Source organism: Salvia hispanica, chromosome 2 (assembly GCF_023119035.1).
Source record: "Salvia hispanica cultivar TCC Black 2014 chromosome 2, UniMelb_Shisp_WGS_1.0, whole genome shotgun sequence".
Classification (NCBI taxonomy): Eukaryota; Viridiplantae; Streptophyta; class Magnoliopsida; order Lamiales; family Lamiaceae; genus Salvia; species Salvia hispanica.
Window position 1 is genome coordinate 9,414,477 of NC_062966.1, and position 14,482 is coordinate 9,428,958.

Below are 14,482 nucleotides of genomic sequence, written 5' to 3' on the forward strand. Positions count from 1 at the left end.
AAAATCTTATCCAATGAAGTAATAATGTTTCAAATTTTAAGTAAAAAACCCTTTTTTAATAAATTGCTTTTTAAAATGTTAATCAAGAAAAAAACCCAAGTCAATAAATTTTAAAATAAAAGATATGGTGAATCGTTTTAAAAACCCTTAATCGAAAGAAGAAAAAACTTTGTTTGTAGTTTCGGGTTTTACGTAAGGGTAAGGAATAAAAAACCCCATACAATAAGTAAAAGGGGTTTTTAAATGAAGTTAAAAAATTTACAAAAAAAGAACACATCTCATCAAAAACACTAGATCTAATGGCCCGGATTTGGTCTCTAGGGGTCTTTAAATTTTTTTTTCGATCACAACCTATATATATATATATATATATATAATGTAGGAGGTGATCAATTGCTAAATTAATTAGCAACCCAAAAATTTGAGACCAATTTTTAACCATTAAATTAGAAGATCTTGTGGTTGATATAATGCAAGTGTAATATATTTTAAATTTAAATAATTATTAATTAAATTAAAAGGGTTTTAAAAATTAAATCCTATAGTAGTAATTATAACTAACTACTTTCTCTCCCTCAAAATCTTTCCAAATCTTTAAATTTACGTAACTTTAAAATTTAAATTTTTTTTTAGCAAAAAATATATCAAATTAAAGATAATTTAATAAGGATTCCAATGAGATCTTAATTGAACCGCCCCGACGTTTTTCCGGTAATGAAATTTGATAAATTATATTTAAATTTTTACAGGATGGTTTTCCCTTTATCAACAAATGCAAAAAAAAATCTCAATATATCGGGGAAAAGAAAATCTCAATATTATACATGTCCAATCTCAAAAAAAATGTTTTGATATTTTCTTTCCGGTTTGATATTCAAGCCATATTTTAATTTGAATATACAATGTTGAAAAAAAAACACCCACGAAAATTATCATTTTGATAACATAATGACGATATTCCCCTTTTTGTTGATATTTTGTCTACTATTTTTTGAGTTTTTGGAGCTTTAATCTCATCCACTCATTTTAAAATCCAAGGGGGGAGATTTAGTCTTGATTTTGGATTAGGGGGATAAGCATTAGAATGGGACCCTGGATGTATTCATACCCTTTTTTTCTATTTTTTTTGTTTTTTTTTCCCTTTCCAATCTCCACCATCCATTATCAAGATCAAAGGGCCAAAAATGTGGCCCGATTTAATCATTTTTATTCATTTAAAAAATAGAAAAGGGCCTAAATGGTATTCATTTTGATTTGGTTATTGTAAGTTGTTTAATTCTCTCCATCAAAAGTTTGGGGAAAAAGTTATTTTCTAGGGAACAAATCTTTCTTCTTTTTCTTCTTTCTCCATTAAAAAACCCTGTTCTTAAATTTCTGTAAAAATTTTTCCCCTCGCTTTTTTTTCTCATCCAAAATTTCCCTTTTCATTTGAGCAATCGTTTTTTCCCCCGTTGTTTTCTTCAACAATGGAAGAAGGTAATTTAAGTATTTTTTATGTTGATTTTTAAAACCCGATTTGTTCACATGAAAATTGTTTTGATGGAGTTTTATTTAAATTTGAAAAAGGGGTTTTTTATCCCTGTTTTTGTTTATACTTTTTTTGTATGTTGGGCGCAGTTTCATTTTTTCCCCAAGGGTTTAAAGAAACCCGGGGGGCTGGGGTACCACATCTTTTTCTTAAAAGTGAACGAGTTTCGGAACCCCGGGGTTTAAAATTTGGGCCCTTTAGGGGAAAGACATTTAACATATAAACATAATGTACATGAAAAGATTGTATAATGGTTATAATCGACTCGTAAGGGACGATTTCATATGTAATGCATATGTTTGTTAAACCATTTTTTCCCATTTTATACGATGGTGGTTGTAGGGGGAAAAGTTCTCCACAATTGAAGCCCATCGTTGGTCAAGTTCCAATCACTAGATTTTGGCTTTTACGATGTATAGCCTCGATAGGAGACTTATTTTGGCTGGGAGGGAGAAGGTTTGGGAAGTCCGGGACTTCCCCAAGGGGGAAAAAAAAGCTTAAAAAATTTCGAATTAAGGTTGCAAATGCGCGCCATTTCCCCAAAAACCCAAAGGTGCCAACAACCAAAGGTATGCCACCACGTTTTGGAAAGAGAGGCCACCCAGGGTTTAACTTGAGAAGTGGGCCAAGATTACGGGTTTTTATTGATCGCATGAGTAATTATTGGAAACGCTTTTTTACATTACTTTTTAAAAACCGGTTTTTTTTGGGTAACTCATTTTGTAAAAAAAACGACTTTTGTTGGGCCCCTTTTAACAAAATACATAGCTCTTTCTAACTCAAGCATATTGGGTACTTTTATGATGTCTTAAACACAACATATATAATGTATGTAAAAGGGGGAAGTAATAGCAAAAGTAATCATTAATAATGTGAAAAAAAGGGGAACAAGTTAAATGGATTAATAAAAGGGAAAAAGGGTTTAAATTTTTGTTTGGATGTTAGGGGAAAAATGTAATGAATCCCAAAAAGGAAGAAATAAATCAATAATGAAAATGTGCTTATTAATGAACCGATCCGGGAAAAACAATAATGTACATATTCGTGAATGATAATGTACGATATCGGTTTAATAATGCAAGGCCCCTTATTGGGCATGCAAAATGGGAATAATGAACCGTACTCAAAGAAAACTTTTTAAATAAAATGAAAGATTTTCTTTTAATGCACATTAACGGGCCAAAAAAAGTAAATTTATTATTTTAAAATGTTGATTTCAAAAGGGGAGGATTAATAACCCCTAAGACAACGAAATGAATAACAAGATTAAAAACCCACAACAAAAAAAAAATGGTTTGGGGGAGAGGGAAAAAAACATCGTTTTTTCTTGCCCTTTTCAAGCTCTTTTTCCTCCGCCATCTCTTTTAAAAATTGGGCGCATCTGAGTCGGGGATGTCCCAACTCACGCACGTCTTTAAAAACGTCTAAGAGGCCTATTCCTTTTTTGGCCTTTTTCTCTTTGAAATCGACGGTTTTTCCGGCCGTACTGGGGGCGTGTTTGTCCCCGGGAATCTTTGCCGAAGATTCTCAAATGCAGGAATAACATCGCCCAAACCCCTTCCAAAAACAAACCCCAAAGCTTAGATGCCGCCCCCGAATTTGGAAAGAAAGATGTATCGTTGTGTAATGTAATGGTAAAAAAAAGGTCAAGGGAAAACATAATGCACAAAACTTCTAAAAAGGGGAAAGTTTACATTCCATCAAATAATGCACGAATTTATATAAATTTTACTACACCAACAAATGCCATGCATACCAATCCATACAATGCAAACAAATGATGCACAAACGATGTTAATATAATGCAATAAATCATATCAATAATTTTAACATAAAAACCCTGTATCCTTCTCATTATAATGCAATAAATCAACCCAAAAATGCAATAATGTCTTATTTTAATGCATAATATCAACCTAATAATGCCTAATATGAAATTAATAATGGTGTTACTCTGACAAAAAACCAATCATAATGCACAGATTAGCAAAAATAATGCATCATATCTAATGGAAACAATCTCTTCATATTACAAGAACAAGGCCAATACATCAAAAAACCCAATAGTCAACAATGTCACAAAAAACCCAAAAAATAATGCTTCATCTATGGTTCCAATCGTTTCATATTCAAACAACATCAAGAAATACACAACATTGACAATAATGCATAATTTAACTATGAATACACGGTACAAATGCAAGAGAATTTTCAATAATGCAAAAAAATTTCCAAAAATGCATCAAAAAAAAGAGAACCAATTATTTAACCTTTTCTTTCGTAGGTCGCCGATGGTTCTGTTTTTCTTCGTATTTGTGCCCCAGGGAAAACACACAAACGACGCGGGACATTCCTTAATCCAAAAACACCAAAACCAAGAAATAACTCAATAATCAACCAAAAACCCTCAATAATTCATAAAACCCACAACCCAAAATCGGGAATAATGAAAAGATTCGTAAACAGATCGAACCAAAATCACCATTTACCAATCGACGCAAGAATAGAACAAACACCAAATATAATTCGAAATCAACTACACCCGTAATTAATGGGCAAAAAACCCCAAATCAAATGATTACCATTTTATTTTTGGCAAAAAGAATCGGCGAGAAGGTTTGTGTTTGCTTGGAAAATTGAAACTCAATCGACGAAAACCGTGAATCGTCGACCCCGGGTCTCCTAAATTGACAATCGACGCTAGGGGTTTTACCTTACCAAAAATTAGAACTTTATACACCAACCTTTTTTAAAAAAAGAACCCTAACCGTCCCTACGAAAAAAACCGGGAACCCTTTTGGGAACCCCTTAATCGGCGAAGACGACGCTTTTTTGGGTACAATTGATTTTTTTGGGGTTTCGTTTCTCTTGGGAAACCCAGAGGGGGCCAGGGTTTGAGAGGTTTAATGGTGGGGAATTGTTTTGATCGGGGTTGATGGGGGGGATCGGTAAGACAAGGTCAACCAAAAAACAAAAAATCCCCAATACCTCGCCTTTCCCTTCAAACGTTGGGGGGTCATATGTTTTTTTACAAAACCCTTTTCCCCCTTTTAAGCACAAAAAGAACTAATAATGCATCCGGGATCGATTTGCCATTTTAATCTAGTCCGTCCATTCCATCAATCAAAGGTTACTATTAAGAAGGGAAAAAAAACACTAAGGGAGCAAAAGGAAAACAAGCTCCCCTTTTATATATATATATATGTGAAATGATCAATACAAAAATGCATCTCAATACAAAACCAGACCAAATCCTAACCACAAATTTTTTTAATCTAATGGTCAATAATTAAAGAAAAAAAACAAGGTCATTATAAAGGCTTTTTGGTCATATTATAAAAATTTGGGTTTTGGGTCATGTTAAGATCATTTTATTTCATGCTTATTATAAGACATAAAAAAAAGCTTACAGACCTTAAAAAACATAAAGATGTTTGGTTTTTAGTTTGATTTAAAAAGAGTTTTATATGATCAAAACTCTCTCTCTTCTCTCTATATATATATATATATAATTTGCTTAAAAACAACCCCTCTTAAAGACACCGGACAACCCCTTTTTACATCAATATTATAAACGCTTTTCACAACAATATTACAAACACTACACCAAAAACCCATGAATTACGATGTGTTGGGTATTGCCGTTCAAGAAAAATTGTTGTATAAAGACCGCAAATTGCCGCCCGCTTTTTTCAAATTTAATTTTTTTTTTTTTTTTTACGTGAAACCTTATTATTCGCCCCTAGTACAAAAAGAAACCGAAAGGCGATTTTTGTTATTTTAAGGGCCAAAAAGACCCCTAATGCCAATTTTATATATTCACTTCGCATGTTAACAAAAAGACATAACATGATAAGATTAATCTTGATTAATGCCTTTCAAAACAAGACAGCGACTAATAAGGGCGTAGTGCTAACGCCTAACGTAGAGGGCTAAGATAGCAACAAGTCTCCAAAATATGACAACGGGAACTCATTCCCATCTTATCACACTCTCACAAATCAATATAGCAAGATTAGGAGTACTATTTATTTTATTCATGTCGAAACATCCTTGTTACTTCCTATTTTTAATACCACCACTATATAATTGTAGAGTTGTAGTAGTATCCTTGTTACTTCCTATTTGTAATTCCACAATATATCCCGCAACAGATACTTAATTGTAGATTTGTAGGAGTAGTACTGTAGTAGTCTAGTGTATAGGCGCATAGCTCAATACATAATCACAATTCACAAATATCTCTACAATTAGTATCAATAGCTCCAATAACCACAATAGCAAGTTAGTTATTAGATACTCACTCTATTCACGGTGTGTTGTTCGCATTTTGTTATTTTGATCCGCTCATAAAATATCGTTCATTTTATTTTTATAATTTTATTATCGTAAAGGATCTCACTTTTCACTCACTTATTATGCTCATATTCTATTTTATTACCATAAAACTAATATTACATCCATCCAGGTAATCGAAATCGACTATTTCCTTTTGGGTTATCACAAGTATGTGAGTCACTTCCATTTTTTGCAAAAGCCTTATTCTTCTCCTACTTTACTCTATCTTCATTTCTCTTATTTACTTAGTCTCTTACTTTTATTCTTTCACTTTAATATTTAATACATCAATTTCTTTAAATCTCGGCCAACAGAAAAAACTCAATCATCATAGAACATAAAACTATAAAAGTAAGATTCACATTTTATTAAATTTTTTAACTCTTTTTCTTTTTCTTTTTTTAAAAAACCGCCCAAATTAACGTGACCACAGTAAATTGCTAGGTAGTAGTATTAATTTTGAAGAGTAATCAGCCAAATCAATTAGTAGTACTAGTATTTCTTTCAAAGAAGCATAATTGGATCAAATAACTAAGCTCATCTCCTCTTAAAGCAATAGCACAGTTGCGTCTTCCTCTTCCCTTGCGTTTCACCAACATACAACAACAAAGCAGCACAAAACAGCACACCTTATCCTCTCTCTCTCTCTCTCTCTCTCTCACAGCTTGAATTCCAATCTTCATGGAGTCTGCCCTATCTCTCTCCACCGCTAAAATGCTCGCTCGCTCCCCTTTTCAGCTTCACGCCCGGAGTCGCTTCGGCCTCCTCAACATATACCCCCAATTTCGCCGCAATATCAACTATTACCTCCCCAGATTCCCCTTCAAATCACACGCTCCTCATAACCTCCAAGTTTCCGCCTCCATATCAGCCAGGCCCTCCTCGGAGCTGCGGAAGAAGCCCAACAACTCTGAGCCCGACGACAAGCTCACCGCGATACGCGAGCTCTTTGTCAGGCCCGATATCAACATTGATGCCTATATCATTCCATCTCAGGATGCTCATCAGGTTTGTCCCAATTTCTATTATTTTTTTACAATTTAATTAGGAATGGAAATCAAAGTTACTAACTATTAAGCAACACTGTTCGGTTACAAGATGTTCAAATTGCAGATATGGTAAGTAGAGCTTGGCACAATCCGGAATTTGCCTAGCTCCTCCCTAAGCACTGTGCCCTACAATTTACTAGCGTCTTATCCAATTTCAGAGTGAATTTTCATTAAACATTGTGGTTGAAGTTTCAAAATCTTATTAGCGTCTTGTCCAATTTCAGAGTGAATTTATTGCTGAGTGCTATACAAGGAGAGCATACATATCAGGTTTTACTGGTAGTGCAGGCACTGCTGTTGTCACAAAAGATAAAGCAGCTCTTTGGACAGATGGTCGCTACTTCCTCCAGGTCTGGCAAGCAGATGATTAATATCTTCTCGTTCACTTTGAACAACTGTTGCTAGGATTTGTTTATGCACCTAAGTATTTCCTCTTCTTGTCATTAATAGGCTGAGCAACAGTTGCCCTCTGGCTGGATTCTCATGAGGGCTGGTAATTTAGGAGTACCTACGACGAGTGAGTGGCTCAATGGAATCCTGGCTCCTGGCAGCAGAGTTGGGATAGACCCTGTGAGTAAAATCGTAATTCACATATGGTGTTGTCATGTGATTAGTTCAACCAATTGAATATTTGTAATTCTCTATGAAACTCACTATCGTGATAAGAATATCATTTAGCCCACTATTACATCAATTTATCATCATTAAGCCCTCTCATTTGGGGGTTGGTGGCCCTGTCAAGTGTTCTAGTTTTATGGTTAGTTTGCATAGCATCAAGATGTTCTCTGCCTTGATCTTTCTGGTAGGTGAGCATGCCTGATATGCTTTGGTGCTGAGAGGCTATATTCAGAAATTGATTTGATTCCTCCTCAGCGGTTGCTTAAGCGTAATTTGCATAATTGAGATGTATGTTGATGTACATCCAAGAAATTTCTGACAAATATATTTAGGTCCTATACCATCTTTCGAAAGCCTGCATGGTTTGTTTGGCTACAGTGTATAGATCAGAAAGTTCCAGTGGATTTTTGGCATAACTTATTTGAGATTAAGAGATTCTGAGTTTTCCTAATGATCAGATCCAAAGTTCTTCTGTAGCTATCACAGCTTGACATTTTCTGGGTACCTTGTCCATGCTTACTGTTTCCTTCCAAACTCTAGCATCAAATGCTTCTGCAGTTGACTATTGATCTGTTACATACATGCAGAATATTTTCCTGTAGGATGATTATGATAAACAATCATCAAATAGCTATTATTAAATCATCTTTTGTTATTCAATCAAGGTTTTTGAAGTCGGATTCTTAGCAAAGAAGCTTTCTCAAATAATTATAAGAATTTCACTTGCTAGAAATTGTTTTTTAAATCCTTGTATAAGTTGTTCTGTTTTTGGCTATCCTACATTGTTAATTTTTCTTCATTTTGGCATTTATAGATTTCTGATTTTCTTCACTTACATCCATCTGATCCCAGTTTTCCATCTTTACTTGGTTTTTGGTGAAGGGTTCAGTTCCTGTTTTCTTCCGATTCTGCAGATGAATTGAAAGAGGCCATATCTCAGAAGAATCATGAGTTGGTGTGCGTATCTGATGTTAATCTCGTGGATGAGATATGGAAAGAATCCAGACCAAAGCCTCCAAATAGACTTGTCAGAGTTCATGACCTGAAATATGCTGGTGTAGATGTTCATCCAAGCTGTCTTCATTGAGATCTGAACTAAGTAATGCTGATCATCTGCAATTGTTATCTCAATGCTGGATGAGATTGCATGGCTGTTGAACTTGGTAACTCTTCGAGCTATGTAACTTTCTGTCCTTTAGTAAATCAAATATTTGAGAAAAGAGATGTGCAATTGTGCATGGTCCTTCCTGGCTGGTGGGCACCTTTTAAAAAGCAGGATTTTGTGCTGTTAAAAAGGTGCTTCGATTTGAAAATATCAGAAGGTGTGGTTTGCCTAGAGATTATTGTGGCATCAATGCTAGTAAATCCAGATATATTTCAGTAATAAGTAAGCAATGTTTGTACTCCTCCTGCCTCCGGGCAAAAGGATACCTGTTTTCTCGGTCCGTCCACCAATAGGAGTCCCATTTTACTTTTATATAAATGGTAAGTAGATCCCACATTCCACTATCTTTTTCAACCCACTTCTTACATTTCTTAAACCCGTACTGGAAAGAAATGAGACAATTAATCGGGACTAAGGGAGTCTTCATCTAATATTTTTCTTTAGCAAATACACTATAAACCGTACTAGTCATTTTATTTTTGCTAAATCAATAGAAAGGCTTTGGAAATGTTAGATCCCATCTCTCACTCCTCTAGGGTGTAATGTCAAATATCGCATCTGTTTCATTTGAGGAAATTACTGAATGGCAGCAAACATTATCTAACTTGCTATGGCTGCTTCTGAATCTTATGTTGTGTACTTCAGCTGCATTCTTAGAGCCCTAGGTATTCTTTTGCTTATCTGCAGGGCCCCAGGAGTCCAGGACCTTGAAGGAATATCTTTTCATTTGAACTTTTTAAGTTGGTTCGGCGATCGGATATTGTATGCTTTAATAGACTGTAAAAAGGTTCCTTATGGATCTTATTCTTCATTCACTGCATGGTGTGCTATGGACTTGCATTGTGGTTTGGGCATGAATAAACCACAAATAAGTTTGAAACTTTATCCGATTCTCGCTATTGTCTCCAATTCACTATTAACATGTGAATTCTTTTGACAGAGAGGTAGTGATATACCACATTCACCAGTCATGTATGCCTATTTAATCGTTGAGATTGATGGAGCAAAATTGTTTATAAATGATGCCAAAATCAACCCTGATGTAATGGATTATTTGAAGAATGCTGGGATTGAGGTGAGACCATACGAGTCCATCCTTTCTGAAGTTGAAAGGTGTAGCCCTTTTCCACTAGTTTGTTTGAGTTCCATTTTCCACTTCCATATGGTTTACTGTATCAGAAACTTTACAAAAGAATATGGTCACCGCTAAGATGAATGTTATCAAAGCAGAGAAGCATTTGATTGAAGATATTCCAAAAAGATGCTAATAATTAGTACATAGCGACTAACTTTGCTATATATTGTTTTCTAGCATCTAGACAAACCTGAACTTTATAATGGTATCCCAGGGACTTTATACCTTTGGCCACTTCACATGGCCCATGGATATTCTCATTTGTGTTTCTACTCTTCAGATTTACTTTACTTAATTAGCCTGCATCTGACCTATCAGACATTGCATGTGTTTTAGCAGAAGTCCGTATTTTTTATTTATTTGCTCAGAATTTGCTTTTTGAAGTTAAACTGGAAGCACCTTTTGCACAGAAATTTCCAGATTCATTTTGTGTCTTATAGTGCAAACATGAAAAACCATTCAGTCTGTTGTAGTAAAGATGTTTTTGATTGACCATAATTTCTTATTGCAGTTTGGCTGAAAAAGGGGCATGCCTTTGGCTGGACACATCATCTGTTAGCATTGCAATTGTGAATGCTTTCAAATCTGCCTGTGATAAGTACTCTGGCACTTCCGGAAATGTCAATAAAAACAAAAGGACTGTGGCAAATGGCCCTGTCAACAAGTCACGTGGACCTGCTGCAGTGTATAAGAGCTCACCTATTTCTTTTGCTAAAGCCATAAAAAATGAAGCTGAATTAGAAGGAATGCGCAACTCTCATCTCAGGTAACTGCATATGCGAATTTGCTCTTTTTGATTACTATTGCACTCCACCGCCGAGGTAACAGAAAACCATTAAAGTAGCACTACAAAATATGCTTCTTCTGTAGTTTTTTTTTATGTTTCCTTTCGTCTGTACAAATACCTTTCATCTCACTTTTATTTACAAGCATTAGGTGGCATTTTTAAATATCAATGTTAAAAATATGGCAATTCAGGTCCAGTTAAAAGTGAGGGACCTTTTGCAGGGATGCAGCAGCTATGGCCCAGTTTTGGGCATGGCTAGAGGAGGAAATTGGTAGTGGTGCCATTTTGACAGAAGTAGATGTTGCGGATAAGCTTCTTGAATTCCGATCTAGGCAAGATGGTTTTCTGGATACAAGTTTTGATACTATAAGTGGTACATAATTGTACTCCTTTACCTGTCTTTCTATTTTGGGCACTGTGGGATGATCATAGATACTTTCCTCATCAATTCTTTGAGTATCCTGATAAGCACGGAGATAATAGTCAAATCTATCTTTATCCAACTCTGAAATCTTAATTAGTGATAGTTCACTAAACAAGAATCTGTGGACAGTTGCTCTAATTAGTCTAGTGTGACTTATCAGTTATCATCATGGGCTAGTGATATCTGACACTATCGAGTCTCTTGTAAACTAAATGTTAGAGGTAGTTGGAGTATAATGGTTGCATTCAGGAATTGTGAATATTTGGATCTCTGGTGGAAAAATTTGTTTATTGGCCTTGGCCTGACCTGTTTACATAATTATCTCATGATTTTAGGCTTTAATTAATACATTGGAAGTTAACTAACCCATATTCCAGAAGTTTGAATTGGAGATACTTGATTCCTTAAATTATTGACACTAAGGGGTGAATCATTTAGGTCTTTCAAATGTAGAGAGATTGGTTGTGGCAAATGAGGTCACCTATGTTTGACTCGTTTGTGTTGACTAGTATACCAACTGATTTGTTTTTTAAATGAGATGATGGGACTGACTATGCCAACATGACTGTTTATAGGTTCCGGTGCAAATGGTGCAATCATTCATTACAAACCAGAACCTAACAATTGTAGCATAGTAGATCCCGAGAAACTCTTCCTACGGGATAGTGGAGCTCAATATATTGATGGAACAACTGATATTACTAGGACTGTACATTTCGGCCAACCTTCTTCATGGGAAAAGAATGTTTCACCAGAGTCCTTCAGGTAATATTCTTTCACAAGTTTTCTGTTCACTTGATTACCTTTACAATTCTCTGGAAGAAGAATTTACACATTAATGCAAAGATCACATACTATGGTTCTCTTCAACGATGGGTGGTTGGCAAACATGCATAAACCTGTTTTATACAAATATTTTGACCATTTAAAGGACATTGACTTCTGTCCTACTCATACTAAGAATGTAAGTGTGGGAAGTCCAGAAAAGAGAAGGTAAATGACTGCTGCTTTATATGCTATACACTTGTCAGTGAAAGTTATGTTACAAAAAGAATCTTTGTTGATTATACTCAATTGTTGTTCTACATGTTCTGAGAAGAAATATCGAAAGGACCGAAAAGTTAATCATAGAAAATGAATCCGAGCTGCTCAGCTTTTACAAATAAATTTCATAAATGGAAACCCAAATAATAGCAACCGGGAGAAATAGGACAGTGTGCTTCTCAAATAACTGGGCCAAGTTGCTATTACATGGGTGTTCTGTCAATGAAATATATACTTTATATATAACTTGATCTTAATCCACTGGCATGAAACAGCTAGAAAAGTTGGATTAAGTAATTGAACAGCTTCTCGCAATATTATTATTTTTTCAATTGATAAAATAGGGCGAGGGAGCACACCTAGTTGCCCATGCACCTAAGGCACTAGATCATCAAGTACCAGTTTATGTTCATGCTAGATAGAGGTTGTGTGGTCTTTTATAGTTTGCTTTCACTCTGTTCTGTCATCTGTGTTACTTCATTTTATCTCTATGTAGAGCCGAGGTTGTAAAGAAACACACTAACAACGCCGTGACTTTTCCAGGGTCATATTGCTCTTGATCAGGCTATTTTTCCTGATAATTACCCTGGATTTGTATTAGATTCCTTTGCAAGATCATCATTGTGGAAGATTGGTCTTGATTACCGTCATGGTATTTTCTCACTCCATTTTGTATGCTTGTCATATTGTAATTGAGCATCTTATTTTAATTGAGATGATCTGCTAATTTATTAACGGTAATGTTCTGTGCAAACTTTAGGTACTGGTCACGGAGTAGGAGCTGCACTGAATGTTCATGAAGGCCCTCAAAGTATCAGCTTTCGCTTTGAAATATGACCCCATTGCTGAGGGGCATGATTGTCAGCAACGAACCTGGTTATTATGAAGACCATGCATTTGGCATCAGGATTGAAGTAAGTTCATAGCAGTGCATTACTTGCTATAGATTTCTCATTAGTTAAAACTGCACATTTCCTTCAGTAAGATGCTCTGTAAATTATTATCCCCATCCTCCTTCAGAATCTTCTTTGTGTGAAAGAGCGAACACATCAAATCGCTTTGGAGGAGTGGAGTATTTGGGTTTCAAAACTCACATTTGTACCTATTCAGGTATTTTGACTTGCTAATAGTACGAATTCATATCCTTGCATCCCTATCCCCTGTTTTCTGTCCATTGCTAATTAGAGCTTTATATTGCCTTACATGCTCTACTAATACTTTTCATCAATGTAACATGATGTTCAACCAATGCCACCATTAATAAACCTTAATATCTCGATTTGCAACACATGATACAGACCAAATTGTGCGACTTATCGCTACTCTCTACCACTGAGATAGATTGGCTCAACGATTACCACAAGCAAGTTTGGGAGAAAGTAAGTGTAAATTCGATTCACTTGTCATATTAGCAATCAGGTGTGTTTTGTAGCTCAAGCCACAATTTTTGTGTGTTTAGGTGTCTCCCTTTGTGGAAGGTTCTACATATCAGTGGCTCAAGGATAACACGAGACCAGTTGTCAAGCCTTGATACACTTCTTGTCAAAGTGTGCATATATGTAAACATATTGTTCGATTTCATATAAAACTAAAATGTGGTATGCTGACTGCCAGATGATTTCTCTTGTAAAATTTTAACTAATGCTGCTATTAATCATGAAAATAGTCAATCAAATTGTGCATCTTCTTCTATAATGTGGTCTTTAAAAGGGTTTGATAGTGGAAGTCTCCCATTCGCTGGGGTTAAACAACTATACGCTAGACCTAAAAGAAAGGGGAAATACTTGAACTGAATTCTAATATTTTGAGCTTAGTTTTAAAAACTCATACCAAGACTATATGTCCTACTTCTGATAACCCAAATTCTATCATTGTGTTTTAATTAAATATGAATTTGCAGTTTAATAAACATTCACACAAGAAGAAATATAAACAGACCAAATCAACTTTTCTAAGATGAAAGCCCTCCACAATCAAGAGACTGAACAAAAGAAACACACATAATTGAGATTTTAGAGACTGAAAGTTTGGGATGATGAGTTTCGAATTATTGGATATTAGTATATTTTTTGCATTAAGATGTATAAGTAAACCCAAGGGTAGTGTGAAACTGAGACTGTCAGAACTTTTTTTGTGGAGCACGGTTGGATGATGTCAAAGCTCCGACATGGAGCTATTGCTTCAAATATTCTTTTGCTTGGGGGGTTTTCCACATTCCACAATCAACAAATAAATGGATAAAATGAAAAAAAACCCAGGGTTCAGGACATTTAAAAACAAATTAAAAAAATCATAAACTACAAGTAAACATTTTTGTCGATGCAGATAAAAAATTTTTTAAACAATAAGATTTCACAATTTGAACATAAATGTGTTGGAGAGAGTTTTAAAAAT

The 14,482-nt window shown here is 35.1% G+C and overlaps 1 pseudogene; it reads left to right on the forward strand.

Annotated features, from left to right (window-relative positions):
- Positions 1 to 6,448: 6,448 nt before the first annotated feature.
- LOC125203331 lies at positions 6,449 to 13,713 on the forward strand (annotated as a pseudogene).
- Positions 13,714 to 14,482: the final 769 nt, after the last annotated feature.